Here is a 19,073-nt window from a genome sequence, read left to right on the forward strand (position 1 = left end):
CCTTCCTATCTTGGACGAAGACACTTTTGTTTCCTCTCTGCTTAATATGCTTGGAAATACTCAAGGTTTTCATTATTATTATTACAGATTGGAATGGCTGGTAATAAATTCTTTTTAGTTTTGTTCCATTTTTTTATATAGTTTCTATTCCATATTATGTTTGGCACTCATAGCCATTTGGGCACTGATTGTCTTTACTGATCAACAACACCAGCAGCAAAGAATTCAGTCCTCTTAGAGAAATTTTCCCTTTGAAAGGACAGTGTTTCCCTGGAATTCAGCCTGAACCTAGTCATGGATGTTGTGGTCTAGGGAGGCTGAGGAACTGCTTCATCGCCATCATGAGTTTCAGATAGTGTGACATATAGGGCCTCATTTTAATGCAAGTCATAATGATGAGATCAGTCTGGGTGAAATCAACAAAGTCAGATGTAGGCTTTCAATGAAGGAGATCTAGCAAGCATTATCAGATAACTGGAGCTAATGGTTAGGCATGGGAAAACCAAGCCACAAGAAAACAAGTTGTGAAGCTGTCATAGTCTACTGACCAAATTTCTGTACTCGGGGAACATTTGAACATCCATAGGCTATTTTTATGCACAAGCCTTGATCACACAAGTTCCCATCTCTCTTACATTCACTGCAGCTGTGCACATTCTGAATGATTGATGGAGACATATTTGTAAAAAAAAAACATAAAAAGTTCTTTTTTTTTTTTTTTCTAACAAGAAGCACTTTATTTGGAAGGCAAACAGGTTATTACAGTGAGGGGATGGCAGGAGTCATGGTGTTCAATGCTCATTACAAAGTACTTCAGAGGAAGAACGTCATAGAATCTTCCCTGTATTTCCCACCTAGAACTTCAAAATAAAATGATATCTGCAGTAAGTTTTAAGTCTGAAGTATGGAAATCTGCTTGTCCTCAAGTGATGTCATTTCTATCTGAGAAACCGTGAAGTGAAAACATTGTTCTTTATTTCTCCTTGTTTCAGTGACTGGGAAGGAGTCAACCAACAAAGTTCATGACGACAAGGTATAGGATGGTGCTAGCAAAGAGGAAGTCAGCAAAAGCTCGTTCTGGAGAGATGCCCTGGAGATCTCCCTGTATCCTCAGACAGACCCCCAGGATGAAACTTCCCACACAGGAGATGAAGCCTGAAAGGAAGGAGTTGAAAGGGAAGGTCCCCACGAGGAGACCGTAACCGAACTGCAGCGCTCCGGTCAGCAGGATGTAGAGCTGGTAGGCGTCCAGGAGCTTCAGGCTATGCGGCGTCGTGCTCATGTCCTCCTCCAGTAAGCGCGAGATCACCGACGCCACCCAGGCTGACATGGCACCGCCGAACTGCCCGCGGCCCGCACCGCCAGCTCCGCGCCCGGACTCCACCCAAGAATTCTTTTGTGGTTATTTGCATATACAGTATTTTTTCCTGTTATACAACGGGTTGTACTCAATATTTTGATCCATACTTTCATTAGTATGTACATACCTTATCCAAATGAAGATAGCTACCCCATGCATTCTTATCCTATACAACTGCTATTTATGCATTTCTATCAATCTTTGCAAAGAATCTGCTCAACATGCTGAGGAGGCCTTTCTCTTGTTCTCCTAATATGTTAGGGATATCATTGTGGAGATAGTGTGGCAGAGTGATTTTTGCTTCTAACACATTTACTGGCGGTATTGACTTTGGGCAAGTCATCTAATCTCTTTAAGTCTCATTTTCCTCATCTGTAACAGCACCTCCCTCATTGTTGTTCAGTCATGTCTGACTCTTTGTGATCCCATTTGGGGTTTTCTTGGCAAAGATACTGAAGTGGTTTACCATTTCCTTCTCCAGCTCATTTTATAGATGAGGAAACTGAGGCAACAGGGTTTAGTGACTTGCCCAGGGTCACATAGCTAGTAAATGTCTGAGGCCAGATTTGAACTCTGAAAGATGAGTCTTCCTGGATTCAAATCCAGTGCTCTATCTACTCTACCACCTAGCTGCCCCAATCTTCTGCATATGTTTGTTGTAAAGTTCAAATGTATTACAAGATGCTTGAAAACCTTAAACTGACATACACACCTATATACATATATAAATATGTATATATGTATGAAGTTTATGCTTTTGGACAATGTACATTTTATATATTTTGTTTTTCTACTATAGGTAGATTCCTCTCTTTGGCGTTGCTATTTTCTAAGAAGGCCTCTTCACCCCGATTAGCACAATGTCATCTATGGTTAAGAACGTTTGGAGAATTTAATCATTTCTATGGAATGCTTCTTTTGTTTAGAATCTGTATAGGATGCCTACTATGACATTTTTGAGTACCTTAGGCAAACATGTTTCCTAGATTCATTCCTTTTAAAAGAATATTAATACATACTATAAACAGAGAAGAAAGTTATTTCAGTAGCTACACTTGTCATGCATTATATTTTACAAATTTTTATGCGCATATTGCTTAAGGAAAAACTTTCAGGCTACATTTTGTTCTCTTAAGTCAAATACTTAAAAAATCGTCATACAATCAATATAGCTGTGTTTTGTGTTCTGTACATATCATTTTTGTCAATATGAATTGTTACAGAAATATATTGTAAAAGTCTATTTTCATATTTTCATCAAGAATAAACACATTGTGTTCATAGACCATTCTCATAAAAGTTTAATTGAGATAGGGAAGATGGCAAATAAATTTCTCATAACATCTAGGTTGTCTTTTGGGTGGTGGTGAGAACATGATACTTTCTATTCTTTTAAAATCTTTTCCTTGTGAAGGTATGTGGGTAATTGATACCCAGCTACCTTTAAAATTGTGTTGCTCCAACATTAATTTCTGCTGTATACCCTCTGTCTCTTCCTACCATTGCTTTCATTAAAAAAAGATATTACTCTATTTTACAGGTAGAGAAATAGCCTCAGAGAGGCTAAATTCCTGTCACATAGCTAGCAAGTTTCAGAAGTAGTATTTGAACTCAAATCTCCCCTTTCTCCAATGTTACGATGCTTTCCTACTCTATTACTCTGTTATTTTCATAAGGAATTCAAATGAGGAGGCACTTTCTGCCTCCTCAATGGGATGACTATTTTACAAAGGTTAAAAAGAAGCAGTGATATGGTTATATAAACTTTTATTCATTTTTCATTTTTCAGAGTAAATAGAATAGGTCAAAATGGAAGTGCTATAATTTCCAGGGAAGGGTTACTTCTTTATCTCAGGAGAATAGGACCATTGATTTAGAGCAGCAAGAGACCTGAAAGGCACTCTGTTCCAGCCCACTCATGTGATGGATAAGGAAATGGAAGCACAGGGAAGTCACTTAGGTAGAAAGAATGAGAGAAAAGATTTCATCCTAAGTAATCTTACCTCAGAGCCAGTTCTCTCTTTACTGTACTATTTATCCTCTTTCCACCTCTAAAATAAGATGTATATGACCTTTGCTTTAATCAATTTTTGACTTCAATGCACAGGGCCTCATAAGATCATAGACTTGTAGCTGGAAGGGAACTTAACTACCACCTAATCTAACCCCTCGTTTTATAGATGAGAAAACTGGTATATGGGAAAGCTAAGTGATTTACCTAAGGTCACATAGGTAGGAAGCATTGGTGGTGGGATTTGAACCCAGCTTGTCTAACTCAAGATCGTACACTCCTGACTACTATATGATCCAAGGTCCTGGCACAGGGGAAAATAATTTGCTCATTTTTGAAGCAACTGTCCTACATTCCTCTCCAGCTCATTGGGAATGAGTGTGCACTAATTAGCTCACTATATTTATGGGTATCCCATACTTCAACTTCACATCATTTCCAGTCATTCAGCTATTCACCTAAGCTATCTCACCATCTGCCTGTTGTTGCTGATCTGCTTCTTCCCAAGTGGAATAATACCCTTCATATTTGTCCTGAAAACTAGACATCTGCAAGTGAATCTTTCTTCCTGAATACATACATCAGTCCTGGGGGAATTAAATGTATTTATCTTTGGAGTACCTATCCTAGGATCATACCCAGTTGATGACTGAGTATGTGCAAACTAATCCATTACATATACCATAATATTGTATATGTGTGTATATATATGTGTGTCAATACACACACACACATATTTATACATAATATAGTACATGTCATATGTGTGTAATATGAAGGCAGCTAGGTGATATATTGGATATAGCATTGGGCTTAGTGTCTGGAAGACCTGTGTTCAAATCTGGCCTCAGACACTTACTAGCTGTGTGACCCTGAGAAAGTTAATTAACTTTGTCTCAGTTTTCTCATCTGTAAAATGAGCTGGAGAAGAAAATGGCAAGCCATTCCAGTATCTTTGCCAAGAAAACCCCAAATGAAGACCCATGAAGAGTCAGGCACAACTGAATAACAACCTATGTAATATGATAAATATATAATACATATGTAACACCCACACACAAAATATAGTGTATAACACACACACACATACACAAACACACATATATGTGTGTGTGTATGTGTGTGTGTATGTGTTTGTTAACTGGACCTAGACACAAGACCACACTTCATCTTCATATCTAATCTAGCCATTCTACCAGACCATCTGACCATCTGTTTGGTCTGACCTCTTTCTTCCTCTTTCTCTCCTCAGAACAAAATTTTCTTCCTTGTTCACATCTTACTTATATGTATTGTCATCCCCTGTTAGAATTTAAGCTTCTCAAGGCCAGACACATACTCTCCCTCCCTCCATCCCTCTCTCTCTCTCTCTCTCATTTGTATCCTCAGTGCTTAGATTAGTTCCTGGTATACAGCCAATATTTAATAAATGCTTTTCTGTTTAATTATTGATCTGAAAGTGAAGATAAAGATGATTCTAAAATGATTGATACATCTGTCATTTTCCTCTAAGATGTATTTCATTTTTGTGGTTCCACTTGGAGATTTTAGCATACAAACTTTTGTGACTCTTTTTTTTTTAGTGAGGCAATTGGAGTTAAGTGACTTGCCCAGAGTCACACAGTTAGTAAGTGTTATGTGTCTGAGGCAGAATTTGAACTCAGGTCCTCCTGATTCCAGGGCTGGTGCTCTATCTATTGTGCCACCTAGTTACCCCTGTGACTCATTTCTTAAAGAAGATATTCATGAAGCATAGGCTTCTTTCCATTTAGCTTCTTGAGCCACACTTTCCAAAATACATTTCCTCATCATCTCTATGTCTCCTTTTCCCATTGAAATTACAAACTACTAAGGTCTATGATGAGAGGTTAGAGGATTTTGACTTCTTTTTAACTAAAATGTCTCTTCTTCATTATCCTCAGTATATGATGTTACATAAACTGTAATCACCTTCACAGTCAGGTGCTTGCTTGTGCTTATGAGTATTGAAAGATAAAGTGACTTGGTATCTCCAGAAATGATATTTATTATTAGCTTTAGATGTAATGTGAGACAATTCTTAGTATTCTCTTCTCATTTAGCTAAACTTTCTTTTTTGTGTTTTGGTTTCATTTATAGCAGGAATGTTAATTTCATTTGTTGAAGTAGTATGTCCATCTTTTTAGATAGTCTATAAACAATGTGATTCATAGTGCCCTTTTGTCTCTTCTTTCTTTTTTCCACCAGATCACCAGAGATCTGAAGGCTATTTACATTTTTTGTCTTTTTTTATGTCTAGTCAAGAAAAAAAATCACTTGGTGACTAGTATTCTAGTAATGAGTGTCTTTGATATTATTTAGCAAGTTCTTAGGGCACACTCTATTGATAGGCTCAAACTCAAACCTTTCTAAGTTGTTAGACATTCTAAGTATTTGTTCACCCTTGTACGAGGCTTGAAAAACTCAGGAAGGGTCATTTCCACAGTATGATAAGACATTATGGTAGGCAACAAAAGGAAAATATATTAATATTTAAAGAATTTTAAGGCAGTTGGGCTTTTGTTTATTTTTTTTTGAGTATGTGAAGTTTTCAAATATTATTTTCTAATTTATTATAATGAATCAAATAACAAATATTTATATTATATATATTATATATTATGTATTTAATTGTGCCAGGATATGTGAATTTGCACATGTGCATGTGTAGACACACACTTATATTCATATGTAGTATATATACATACATATATATGTGTCTGTCTGTCTGTCTGTCTATCTATCTATCTATCTATCTATGTCACATATCTACATGTAGAAGCAGCATATCATAGGAGATAAAGCTTTGGTCTCAGTGCCAGGCAGACCTGGGCTTATCTCACCTCTGACACATTCTGAGTTTTGTGACTCTGGAAAGTCACTTAACTTCTCCCTGCTCTAAAGTAGTTGTGAACCTGCATTAGTATAAGGTGTCCCCTCACATTGGAGTTACCTATATCAATCAAATCACAGTCCCTGTCTCCCCTTGCCTTCCTTCTCAAGAGCTTAATTAGAGAAATAAGACAAAATCATGCATGAAAGATTGAAATACAACTAAATGTCTGAGACAGTCAAAGGACTGATCTGCCCATTTGAACCAGTTTGATCAGAGAAATCTTCACAGAGGGGTTGAAAATTAAGCTGGACCTTAAAAGAGCTTGAACTTGACTCAAAACTGCAAACAGTGAGTTCTCTGAAGGGAACTGCATAAAAATGAGAGATTCTTAGTTTAGATGATTGCTTTATAAAACCCCTTGTCTATTAAAGCTTTTCAAATAATTTCAAAGGTTCTTATCAAGGCTGGCCCTACAGTGATAGTCTGTGTAGGCAACCACTGACATAATGTGATTTATGAATTCTGAAGAGCTTTTCTGTCATCATATATGCTCATTGATCTATTATTCCAGAGCTTGCAATTCCTTTCCTTTTTCCTCATTAAGGCAATGAGAATGATTGTTTGAAGTCCTATTTCATATTATTTAGAAAAGAATAGGATTCTGTAGTTCTGTAGTGTAAGTGCTCATGAAGGAGGGAGGAAGAGAGAGAGAGAGAGAGAGAGAGAGAGAGAGAGAGAGAGACAGAGAGAGAGAGAGAGAGAGAGAGAGAGAATCATGTGGTTGGAGAAGAGAAACAGGTAGCACTGTGTATATAGCAAACTAAGCCAGGATATCATATTAGAATAGTGATACAGTCTTATCAATGGCTGAACAGATTATGATATATGAATGTAATAGAATACTCTTATACCCTAAGAAATGACAAAATGGACCTTTTCAGAGAAAGATGGACTTGTAGGACTTACATTAATTGATGCATAGTGAAGGGAGAAGAAACGAGAATAATTAATACAATTACAAGATTGTAAAGACAAACAGCTTTGAAAGTCTTAGGAATTCTGGTCAATGAAATTATCAATCATGATTCCAGAGGACTGATGTTGATCTATGCTACCCATCTCCTGGAACAGAGGTGATGGATTCAAGATGCAAAGTGAGATATAGGGAATTTGTTTAGCTTGACAATGCATATTTATTTTATACATACATAATACATACATGCATATAAATGTATAGTTTTCTTTTAAATTGGAGTAGGGATAGTATGGGAAGGAGAGAAAAATAAAAGCTTGTTAATTGAAAAATAAAGATGAAACAAAAAGGAAGTAAAGCAATCATTGGCAATGTGATTGTCCTTGACACCTGGTCTTCATAAATTGCTGTGGTCAAGAAATTAAACCTCTTAGCACCAACCTGTTGACAAGTTCCTCCAAACTTATGCTGGTCTTTAAACAATAGACATACAGTTTGCTGCCAGGCCCAAACTTTCCAAGCTTTTCCAATATGGTTGAATGTGCCAGAAGTCATGCTCTACTGGCAAAGCCTTCACAAAACCAGTGTCACCTCCAAATCATGATGAGATGTCAGAGCACGATTTCAGTGAAGGTGAAAGCTATGTCTTTTTATTGATTTTTTATGACATCACTGCAGAAGATACCTATAAAATATGACTTTATTTAGGTAATATGAATTTCAGTTAATTTTTACAATATAGAAAATTTCACTTACGTGAATTTTATTAAAAATACTAATTCTTTAAGTGTGCATTTAATTAATCTTCACCTGTAGAGTTGAGGAAACTCTGATGATCACCTAATAAGAACTTTTAAAGAGTATAATATAGATGCTATAATCAAGATGGTTTTCCAAGTGTAGGACCAACTTGATCTTCTATTTTTCTATTTTCAACTAAATGTGAATGTTTTGGGATACAAGTTTACTTGTTTTTGGCCAAAGAACCTGTTTCTAAGAGAGCCTAATGACACTCATAAAGAGGACTCAAAGGATTTGTTGGACAACAAGTAATTCTTATAAAATAGAATTTCAATGAGAAAAGTGTAAGTAAATCAGGAACAGATGGATTACATTTACACCAAAAATCACCGGTTTGAAAAAACAAGAGGAAAAACTTCTTGTGTTTTGGTCCCCTGGTTATTTAAAAAAACCTGAATAGTTCAAATAAGAACGCTGATGATTTGTACCATTTCTAGTGGGGGTGGTTATATTGTTCTTGGCTAGCTGGTCATTTTTCACATGGGATTTTTTGAGTTCTAAACTTCCCATTTAAGGTAACCACAGAATAATCCAAGTGATTTTGTAATGCATTGTATCAGAAATGTTTCTTGGGACAAAAACCTAAGACATTTTCATTTTCTCTTCACCTACAACCTTAAGATATGATCCTTTGATTTAGCTGATCAAAGCTTCTCTCTCTTCTGAAATTCTGTAGTATTCAGCATGTCTTATCACCTATTCAAGTTATACCTTCTAAAAATGGGTTTGTGGATTAGGGAGGAACAGCACATATGCAGATAAACGCAAACAAAATATGGCATATATACAGAATGATATTTCAGAGGAAGGGGTAGGGAAAGAAGACTAATGACTTGGTAGGTCAAGAAAGTCCTTGTGTAGGGGCTGGTATTTGCTCTGAGTCCTGAAGGAAGTTTAGCATTCCAGGGGGCAAAGGTGAGGAGAAAGAATATTTCAGACAAAGCAAGGATAGCTTATACAAGTGGGAGGTCAGGTACAGAGATCAGCAAGTAAGCCACATGGAACATAAAGTGAATGAGGATCAATAGTATGAAATTAATATGGAAAGCAGGTTGAAAGCTGCCCCTATCTTTCCCCCACCTTGTACCAGTGTAAAATGAAGCAATGTTAATCATTTCTAGCTACCTGAACATACAGGAGAAGCATACTTTGGGATAATTATTGAATATATTTTATTATGTATGATTTGTTTAAATATATTATATTAATGACACAATATTATTGTGCTAGGCACCAAAGATAGAAAGACAAGAATGGGACAATCTCTATTCTCCAAGCACCTACATTTTATCTGGGGTAACTACATGTACATATGTAGGAATATGTAGAATACATACAGGGAAGTTTAGAGAGGAAGGACAGTAGTTGTTGGGGATCGAGAAAGTTAACACTGAAGATAGTAGCTGAGTTGAATGTTGAAGGAAGTAAGGGTTCTAGGTAACTTGGGGTGCAGCATTGAATTTGCAGTCAGGACAATCTGAGTTTGAATCTGGCTTCAGATGATACTTCTTTGCTGTATGACCCTGTGGAAGTTACTTAATCTCTGACTGTCTCAATTTCCTCATTTGTAAAATGGGGATGATAGTAGTACTTGCCTCCTAGGGTTTTTGTGAGGATAAAATGAGATGATATTTATAAAATGCTTTGGGAACATTAAAGTGCTATGTAAGTAACAACAACAACAACAACAACTTTTAAAAACTATATAGGAGGAAAGAGAGAAAATTCCAGATATGGAGGGCCACTACAAAGTCATGGAGATTGGAAGAGTGATATGCATGAAAAACAGCAAGAAGGCTAGTATGTCTAGAGTATAGAATGTGTAAGAAGTCAAAGTGATTTTCAGTGTTAGATCTAAATAAAAGAATTTTCTAGTAAGTTGGAGCTGAATCCTATAGAGCATTTGGGTTTAGAAAGTTATGGGGATGGTGAAGCTACAGGGTTTTAGATTGACACACATTTTTCAGGAACCAGATTTGATTATGGTTCTAGACCAGGAAAAGTTGGGAGAGGGATGGTGTGGGACTGCACATTAGCATATGGGTAGCAAGATGGCTTGTGAGAATGTGTCCCTTGAGTAGGTGGAGCATGGCTAGAGCCTTCCTGAAATAGTAAGCAATGTAAGCCACTCAGAGTAGCAGGTGACTAGGGAAGGGTTCTGGAGATGAAAGTGTTAAGTCCCCTGGGGTATTCTCTCTCATTCAGTGTCAGACCAAACAAAAACTGACTGGTGAGTACATGGTAAAACTGGGCAACTGAAGAATAAAGACTTTAGGAAGGGATAGAGAGATGAGAGGGATGGGTAAGAGATGGAGGGTATTGATAAGTAGAATGCATGGTGGCATAATATGTTTCAGTGAGGTCTAAAAAATTAGGAAGAATAGAATATAATGAGTGCATGATACATATGAATCTACGTCACAAATGTAGTGTGACATATACATTCAATTCCATACAGAATTTTTAATTGCAAGGCTTGTTCTGGGCACTGTTCTAAGTACTGAGCCGACAAAGACTCGAACAAAAAAATCCTTTCTCTGAAAGAGATTACATTTATGGCACAGTGGATATGAGCACACAGATAGAGACATAAAGATAGTAGTGCAGGGCCAAACTATTGGTTCATTGAGTCTGTTTTGCCTCAGGCTTTAACCAACATCTGTTGTTTTGGGAGGAAGGTAACTCCCATCATTAATCGAGTGGGCCAATTTTGCAGAGCTGAACATGAAGGAGAAAGTTATTTCCTGTCTTTTGTGTTAACTAATGTAGTCCTTGAAGTATTGAATTTAATTAGCCCATATGAATACAAGTACTATGCATGGGAATGCACTCTTGGAGATGGTAATGATCCCGTTGTCTCCAGAATTGTAAAACAGCATAAATCTTCATTCCTGATACCCAGAGGTAAATGCTACTTACATTTTTTATTAGGCATTATGAAAGATTTGTTTCCCAAATTCCCAAAGAATGTTGATTCAGGATGATTTATGTGGTCATATGAGTTGAAGTTCACTGGATTTCTGTTTGCCCCTGAGAATCTGCAACTTTTATGACACTGGAATGATTTACTTCATAGAAGGAAGGAAGCTCCATTGGCAAGGTTTACCAGTGGGCAGGGGAAGATTTCGTTTTGAATAAATGCTTGTTAAAGACAGGAAAAGCCAAGACCTATGAATGGCTTATCTTTCTTATTAGAAAGCTTCTCAGGCCGCTCCAATCTGTTGTCCTGGCTCTCCACATATTCCCAGGGAACAATTATGAATTCTCTCCATTGTAGTCAGTTCGAACATTGGAGGTTTTTACAACATTTGGATAGGTAAAACTGCAGCCAAATCTAAGCATGCTGTTCTTAAACAGGATCTGAACTTCTTTTTGAAATCTCCTGTCATGGACATCTGTCAAAGATGTCAAAGTTGCAGAAGTACGGTGCCAGCTTAAACAGAGCAGTTCTTGGCATTTACCCGACTGCTTGGCATGGGGGTGTGTGCACATATTAACTTTTTATTTTTTTATTTTGCAGAATAATTTGATGTCATTTGGTCTTTCTTTCCGCTTTCACCTCCACCAAATATGCTCTCACTGTAGTGTCTACATCTTTCTAGCCATCACTATGGAGATGTAACACAAACGGATTTAAGGTTCCATCATGTTCAGTAATTTGGGAACAACTACACTGCCATTTCTGCTCGTAAATCAGGATCAAGATAGGATATCATTTTGGTATTTTTATTGCAGCATAATCCAAAATGTGTAAAATTTGATTGGAAAGTTTAGAGCCTTCTAGACCACCACAACAGATTATATGAGGTGATGACATTGGTAACTTAACATATCATCATGAAAAATTCACAGCTTTCCCAAAATAAAAATCTAGATTCATAACACATAAGGAAAGATTATAACCAAGGCCAAATCTAGGAAAAATAGTGAAGTAGTGGAAGTTTGTCTGTACTTCCTCACCTTTTTATGCCCTCTCTTCCCCTTCAGGGTCCAATTCAGCTTTTCAGTGCTCTCCTGCTTGCTCTGGGCTCTATCAGTGGAGAGAAATTGAACTGATAAATTCATTGACACTAACATGTTAGGCAGATAATGTATAAAGCAAGAGGATATTAGTAAAGACCCTTCTTTTTTAAAGTATTAAATTGTTCTCAGCATTTTAGGCACGGTGGAGCTATTTAGGGCCATTTTCAGGGCCTTTCAAATTATGTCATGTAGAATAATGTCTACTTGGAATATCAGTCTTACTAATGGCATACTATTAGAGATAAATATTTCACAACTTTTCTAAGAATCCTTAAGAATATGATAGGTACTAATGCCTCTTCTCAGGTATACCTTTTTAGGGGAAAATTGCATATATTTTGGACAACAGAGACATTTATGGAATTTAATTGATATCTATAGTTAAATTCATACCAGCAAATACTTACTTTGGTCAGTTACAATCTATATTCAAAATGCTCTAACCTATATTCTCCCTGGACAGGACTCCATGTGTAGAAAAAAAATCACTTAGCTTATAAAAAGCAAAAATATTTTCCAGTTCAGTGCTGTCCTATGTTGTTGAGTCACATGGCTAATAAGTGTCTGAGGCCGGATTTGAGCTCACAAAGATCAGTCTTCCTGATTCCATGCCTACTGCTCTATTCACTATGCCATCTGTATGGTATGACTGCTTTCAAGATACTGATATTTTAAAAAGTTTATGCTTTCCTGCTTGCCTGGGAAGCCCTTTGACCAGTGTTTCCTGGAATTAATTCAATAACGTCTAAGGTTCAGGTGATTATCTTAAGGTGTTTTTAAATTCCATAGTCTTTTTGTGTTATATTTTGGTGAACTTGTATTTTATTAAAAATTAGAACCACAATTACCAATTTCTTTCCTGGAGTAATTAATGAACCTTTTTCTGTTTTTCTGTCATTAAATGAGGAAATTAGAAATGAGAATGTTGGGCTTGGGATTGGAAAATTCTGAGTTCAAATATAGCTTCAACACTTTATAACTTTATAGTTAGGTGTGTCATACCTAACTTCTCTGTGCCTCAATTTCCTTTACTGAAAAGTGCATGTAATAATAGCCCCACCTCCCAGGGTTGTTGTGAGTATGTTTGTAAAGCACTGTGCAAATATTAAAGTGCAATGTTAAGTGCTGGTTATTCTTTAATGTCAAGTCCAATTGCATCAGAGAATTTGGAGAATATTTGGAGAACAAAGAGATTTCCTATCCAATTCAGGGATGCTATTTTATTTTCAGGATGTAAAGAAATATATCTAGGTCATTCCACACTGTCATCAGAGAAACCTAAATTATCTAAACATTTTAATGATTTTGATTGAATGTGTATTTACTAAGTGCTTACTGTGTTCAAAGCACTGTGTTGGGAGAGATAGGGAATATAAAGGGTTAAAAAAGAGGTAGTCTAGTGTAGTGGAAATAGAGCTGGATTTGAACTCAGAGGACATGGGTTTAAATCCGAATTCTGCCTTTTATAACCTGTATGAACTTAGGGAAGTAATTTTCCTCTGAGCCTCTTTCTCCACTTATAAAACAAGGGGTTTGGACTCAGTTATCTCTAAGATCTTTGCAACTTTAAATATTTATTCCTATGCCTGAAGTCTGTCCTCACGAAGCTAGTAGCTTAGTAGCAGAGATGACATGTAGGGAACTATACATAATACAAGATATAAAATAGCATGGAAATATAGGGGAGGAAGAGATAACTTCTGGCTTTAGAGAATCAGAGGATTCTCCACAGAGAATACATCTGTGTTGGTCCTTCAGGGATGAGTAAGAATTGGAAAGGCAAAACTTGGGGATTCAGGGAACTGATAGACATGTGAACAAAGTCATAGGTGTGGAAAATTTCAGGCATGTTCTGGGAGTGGCAAGTAGTCTCATTTTTTTCAAATATGGAATATACTACAGGGGACAAAGGGAAAATATGGTTGGAAAAGTAGGTTGGGGCCAAATCATGAAATTTGTTCATTTTTTCTATTTGATGAAAATCTATTTCTTTTCAAAGATCTCCTGTGGAACACATCTTTTAATGACCACTTAATCTAAAAACAATTATTCTTGTTTTTTCATAAATCTAATTATAACTTCTGATTCAGTAGTCTGATCTTATTTTACTTGTTGTTTAATAGAAATGAAAAAAAGAGCCAGGAATTATTAGTGATTTTTTTTAAAGATTGGGTCTCCCAAGGATATGTGATTTTATTAGTGTGGGGAGATCCTGTGAACTTCAACCAATGAAGATCAGTACATTCTCTGCAATTCAGTCTTAAAGAGTTACTCAGGTCACTGAAGGGTGAAGTGATTTGCTTAGGGTTCCAGAACCAGCAGTGTCAGAGGTGGGACATAAGCCCAAGCAAGTCTTTCTGAATCTGAGGCTTTCTTAGTGTCTACTAGGCTGTGCTGCTTCTGCTATTAATGAAATTAAGGTAAAGCATTCATTTCAGAAATGCGCCCTGATGCATGATCTGTTGCAAAATAAACACCTATTTTGTGTGTATTCCTTTCCTTTAGTAGGCCCCTCGGAATGCAGAGACTGCCAGAGTATTGTTTATATCTCCGCTCTATTATAATCCTTTACATATTTAAATCATACTGTTTATTCACTCAGTCTTCTCCAAGTCAGAGAAGCACTTGTTCTTTTGACTCCTCTCCACATTTTCAGCACTCCTCTCAAACTGTAGAGTCCAGAACCCAACTCATCATATACTTTTGTTTCCCCCATCTGTATTAAAATTCTCTGTAACTTTAGCCCTTAAGTTGCCTTTGACTCCTCAGCAACTTTGCCATTAGCTATTTATTTCCCAGCTTCCTCCTGCAGTTTATCTTCAGGATGCTTCCCGATTGTGAGCAGATGCTCTCATTAGGTGCAGAGAGTAGCCTCAGCTGCTAAAATGAGAAAGCTGGTGATCTGCTACTGTTCCAGTCTTCATCATTTGTCATCAAGGGCCTTTCTAGCTATAGGTCTGCTTTGATGCTCTCCTATTAATTTTCATAAGCATTTTGTATTTTATGTGTGCTTTGCACCACTTAGAAGTGTGAATGACTGCAAGATATTATTTGTCTTTCTTTCTAGACTCCTGGGGATTAAATGAGAAAATAACATTTTATTTTTTTTTCACTGTAGTTCAATGGGTGGTAATGATCTTTGAAAGGCTTTCAGCCTTGCCTCATAGAAAATGTAATGTGTATTCTTGACCAATAAGGTGAATGTTTCGGCTATTTAAAAAATCAGTAGAGTATGCAAGTGAAATATGAATAGAATGATGTGAAATTTATAATACGAATGAAGAACAAAATGCTTCATATGTCAAAAACATTTGGTCAAAAATTTTAACAAAGTGATATATAGAAGCAAGAGACATTGCCAATGTCCTATGAAAACTTTGAAATTTTCTTTCTCATAAACTCAGTTGAGTGAGGTCTCTTAAGTGATGGTGATTAAACCCAAATGCTCCATAGACGTAAATTTTCTATTTAGGGAAAGCAAGTTATTCAATAAAATGGAATCATAAGCTCTTAGGGATATAACATATCCTGTTGGCTTTCAAAATCTGAATGGAACTGGATGAATACAAGGCTGGGAGAAAACAAGCACATTATGATACTTTGCTATCCCTTAATATCCTCCCAAAGAAAGTTGGATTTTAAAAATGATTATTGATTAAAAGAAGTTCACATTTTATTTTTTTACTAATTTTTTTAGGAATATTTGTTGTTGTGAAGTCTATAAAAAGATTTCTTGAGAATAATTAGATCAAATGGATCACAGTCTAGAATTGGAAGTTATCTCAGATTTCTAGTTGAACCCCTCATTCTTCAGCTGAGAAAACTAAAGCCAAGGTAGGTGATGTGACTTGCTTTGGATCTAATGGGAAGTGTAGTAGAGGCAAAATCTGAGCCTGGGTCCTCTGATTCGAGTCAGCACTCTTCACTGTCATATCATCCCTAATTTTAGCCCATCAAGAATTTTAAATTGTCCCCATGCTACATAATTTTCAAGCTTAGGATTTTTCATCATAAGAAGAGAAAATGCTAAACATTAAAAGAATATGCCTATCAAAATAAATGAGCTAGGTTGTATGAATTCAGGAAAATGTCTATCTTACATGAAAAAACCATTATGATTCCATGTCTTATAGGATGGTATAGTGAAAACTCAGTTTAAATGTTCTTTTCAAAACCTTTATAAAGACAGGTTTGTTAGTTTCTGCATTTCGTGTTAATATTCATGATAATTTTTTGTCATTTGCAACACAAATTTAGATTTGTGGTAAAAATTCATTAATCACGCGACCATATACTTTTACTCTACCTCCTAAATGGTTTCCTTTATCCCTGTTATCTAGGGTGTCTTTCACAAAAACAAACAAACAAACAAAAAAAAACCAAAAAAATAACAAATGAACAAATCCCTTGCATCCTGGTTTCTCATTTTATAGTCTCAACAATTTGCAGCTTGAGGCTTTCTACCTGGTCCAAGTTACAGCTTCCTTTTCCCAACTTGTAGCAAGCATCTCCTACTGTGTCTGAGGGACTTCTGTTCTATCCTGAACAAACTCTCCTATATCCTTCATTTCTTGCACAAGTCTCATCATTTTCCTTTTGGTTTAATTGAAAACTGACTTTCCCCTGACAAAACCCTTGCTCTTGAGACTATCTACCATAAAGGCCAATAATTTTTTTTGCAAAAGGAATTGGGAAGTTAGTCCACAATTTCCCTGAATTCTCTTTAGCAATATTCTATTCTACCAATGGAGAAGGGGTTGTGGCATCCTTATTATCTTTCTGTGTCTATAAAAATTGACTTCTCTGTATGATATTTGCAAGTTCTGAGAACTTTGGCTCTGGAGTCCCTGATAACTTTTCCCACATTTAATTTGGCTGTTCTGGATAATTCAGTTTTCAAACCATGGCCAAAGATCCCAATCAAACAACACTGTTTTTAGATCATGTAAGATCAATAATTTAATAGCAAAAACTTTTAATTAAGACAAACCCAATGCAAATACGAAGAAAGAATCAGGTAGCATAATTGTTCCCTGACTCCCCACACAAATAGGTACAACCTATACTTCTTGAACTGGAGAATAAAGATCTTGTGAGGATCCCTTGTGAGACTCCCTAAGACAATGGAAATCATATAGCAGCTAGATTTGGAGGCCCTGGGTTTTAATTACAGTTCTATTGTTTATTACTTGCGTAACGTGGGGCAAGTCACTTTTTTTTTGAACCTCACTTTTCTCACCTATGAAATGAAGAGGCTAGACTAGACGATCTTAGTAGTTATTTTTCTGTCTAACTTTCAGTTTATTCCTACGAAGTGGTGAAAACTATCATTCATCCTTCCTATCTCCTCTCAGCGTACTCTCATCAACTGGTATAGAGTTATACTAAAGCCATGTTGGACTAGACTCAGCTCTAGGTTATTCCTCGTGACGTTGATCTCCTGGGTTCTCATTCACTGTGTATACAAGTTGAAGTAACATCTCCTGCTCAGCAGATCACAGACCCTTACCCAGTGTAGATATCTGCCCCAGCTACTCTGGAATACTCCAAGACTCCTCTATCCATGTCCTCCCTCCCCTCCTAGTCTTTTACTGTCATCTGTTTTCCAAGTGACTTTCCGTATCATTTCTTCTTTTTCATCCCCTGGTACAATGACACATAGGGTCATAATATCTGAGATTCTTTTCCCGTGAATGGCATTTCCTTTGCCTCAACATAATGGATACTTGAAGTTGTATGGGAGAGTTTCTATTAAGGACTCTGGATTATTTCTATTTCATCAACATTATTTTGCATTAAGATACTAACTTTCACTATTTTTAAATTACAAAAATAGGAAATTGTTAGAACTTAAATAGATCTGCCCTGGAATATAGTAGTTATCATACTGCTCCCACTGTAGTCCCACCATCAGAACAAAGTGATGCTATCATTTCCCTCATTTTGTACACCATGCCTCTCTTAATGTAGACTGGGATAGGCTTTCATATTACACTGTTGAAATATTGTGAACTTGTAGTGAACCAAAACCTCTGTATTTTATTTCCCTAGAATTGTTGTTCACATTTAATTACAATCCAATTATGGTTTTATTCATTTCTCTATCTAGCCAGGACCCCATGATTTGTCATTTAATGATGTTCTATCACTTTAGTACCCTTATTCCTTTATTTTTGTTATTTCCTGCTTTCAAATACCAACCCCTGGGGAGCCCACCCTCTCACTTTCTCTGTGTCTACTCATGAAGGTTGCTAAGCATTGCTGGAGAAAATCATGAAACCATGCTGATTGGTTCCACTATAAATTTTGCCATCTAAACTTAGCAGGTCCCTTGCTGCTACTTGGCAATTCTTGTATTTATCTCTTGTTGAGTTACAGAATCTCAGACTCACAAAATACCAGGGTTAGAAAGGATCTAAGAGTCTCTCAGCTCTGACTGAAAACTGAGCATGAATCACCTCTACCACAGGCTTAATGTTCCTCTAGTTTTGGAAGCCTTTTAGTGAAGGGAAGTGACTGCCAATCACTTTATAAAATACTTCTAGTTAATTAGTTCTCTCTCCCTCCCTCATTTTTAATCCTAAATAGGTTGTACCTTTACTTCTACCTCCTTGTGCTAGCCACTGAACCAAAGGATATGGACAATATTTGTAGGTCTTTGTATAAAAGGCTTACCCTTTTCTGAAAAGATTGCATCCATTCATAACTTTGCCAGTACTTTGAAATGGATCATTAAAGTCTAAATAACTCCACAGCCTACTGATCAAAAAAGTACACCAACAAAATATCAACTGTTTCAAAAGTAAAAATAAAAAATACTTATAAAAATTAATACCTTTTATCACTTAATGTATATCCCATGCTCATTCAAACCTTTATTATGAAACACAAAATGTGAAAGGAAAAGTCCAAACCTACATGAGATTGAATACAACAAATATTTGATCTTAAATGCTCATAATGTTCTCCATACATTAAAAAGTTAGTTTTTTTTGCCCTAAAATATTAACTCTCACATTTTAAAACAATGAAAATAGGAAATTGCTAGAAC

The 19,073-nt window shown here is 36.3% G+C and overlaps 2 pseudogenes; one reads left to right on the plus strand and one right to left on the minus strand.

Moving 5' to 3' along the window:
- Nucleotides 1-1,006: 1,006 nt before the first annotated feature.
- Nucleotides 1,007-1,372, minus strand: LOC114053729 (annotated as a pseudogene).
- LOC114053854 overlaps nt 1,329-19,073 on the plus strand; it is a 32,527-nt pseudogene continuing 14,782 nt past the window's right edge.

Source organism: Vombatus ursinus, unplaced genomic scaffold (assembly GCF_900497805.2).
Source record: "Vombatus ursinus unplaced genomic scaffold, bare-nosed wombat genome assembly UNPS02014812.1, whole genome shotgun sequence".
NCBI lineage: Eukaryota > Metazoa > Chordata > Mammalia > Diprotodontia > Vombatidae > Vombatus > Vombatus ursinus.